General features: G+C 33.1%; 1 protein-coding gene across 1 annotated transcript in view; it reads right to left on the reverse strand.

The window, feature by feature from the left end:
• The window catches only part of CTNNA3 (catenin alpha 3), a 1,489,877-nt gene that overhangs the window by 1,025,020 nt on the left and 463,665 nt on the right, over window positions 1-1,192 (reverse strand). The window lies entirely within an intron of this gene.

A 1,192-nucleotide genomic window follows, 5' to 3' on the forward strand; every position in this document is an offset into this window, starting at 1 on the left:
GAATTTTTTTAAAAAATGAATGTCTAGTAATATGTCATTCAGAACTTTTTTAATGTGCAAATTCAATTATGGCAACCACAGGAAAAAAAGGTAAAATTTTATCATTAATTTTAAAATGTCTTGGTTTGGAAAAAGTTTGGTAGTAAAATCAAGGTTAAATGAAATATCATGAAGCTGTGCAATTAGATTAATAATGAGGTGCCTCAGGGATCAGTGCTAGCACAGGTGTTCAATATATTTATTAATGACTTAGAAGAGTTGTGAATAACACAGAAGCACATTTAGATGACTTCAAAGATATTTATAGCAATCAAAACAGGTAAATGACTGCTTTACTTCACCCGTTCAAGAACAATAATTTAACATATTACAGCAAATAATCAACAAGAGCAAATTAATGTGAAGTGGGTGGAATTACCCAAGTTTTCTTAATATGCTAATAGCTTCTTAAATAGTTATTGCCTTTCAGACAAGAGTGGGCAGATCTAAAAAGGCATCTGTCCAATATACAGCTCTTTATAAAAAAAAGAATTCTCAAAAAAAAAAAAGCTGGAATAAAGACTATTGCAAGAAAATAGTTATCTAAATCAATAGTATTTCAGAAAACTTTTACCCACCAGAAGCTTGCTCCACTGAATGACATTTTTGGGACAGGGTATTGTTCCCCAAACTCTGGGATTATCTGGAGTTTTATCTGGTGAATTTCTAAATGGTTTCCCATTATCATCCATTCCTCTCTAACACCCATTCACTGGAGTTCTCAGTGCATCTCAGGTAGGAACAATTTTACAAAGGCAACCCTGCTCACCCCCGCTTGGCTCTGTTCTAAAGGAGTTCATTGACATTAACTCCTCTGTGTTAATCGTCCCAAACTGAAGACCTCAAGGCTTTAGAAAAATTAAGTCATTCCTTTTCACAAGAAAACACAAAACCATTCAATAACAGCATGAATTAGCTGATATTTTGCCCCTGTCTTGAGGTTATTTAATTATTATGCATATCAGAAAATCTTCAATATAACATAGTTTCAGTTATAATTCACTTATTCAAAAATATTTTCTGGTGCCTTATTTTCTAGGCCATAAAAGAATAAAAAGAACTAATAAAACATGGAGCCTGCCCAACAGAGCTTAGGCCATGTCTCCCCTTTCATGAATCAAGCATTTCTCAATCTTAGTCCATATAGATAATA

This window comes from Pteropus vampyrus, unplaced genomic scaffold (assembly GCF_000151845.1).
Source record: "Pteropus vampyrus isolate Shadow unplaced genomic scaffold, Pvam_2.0 Scaffold249, whole genome shotgun sequence".
NCBI lineage: Eukaryota > Metazoa > Chordata > Mammalia > Chiroptera > Pteropodidae > Pteropus > Pteropus vampyrus.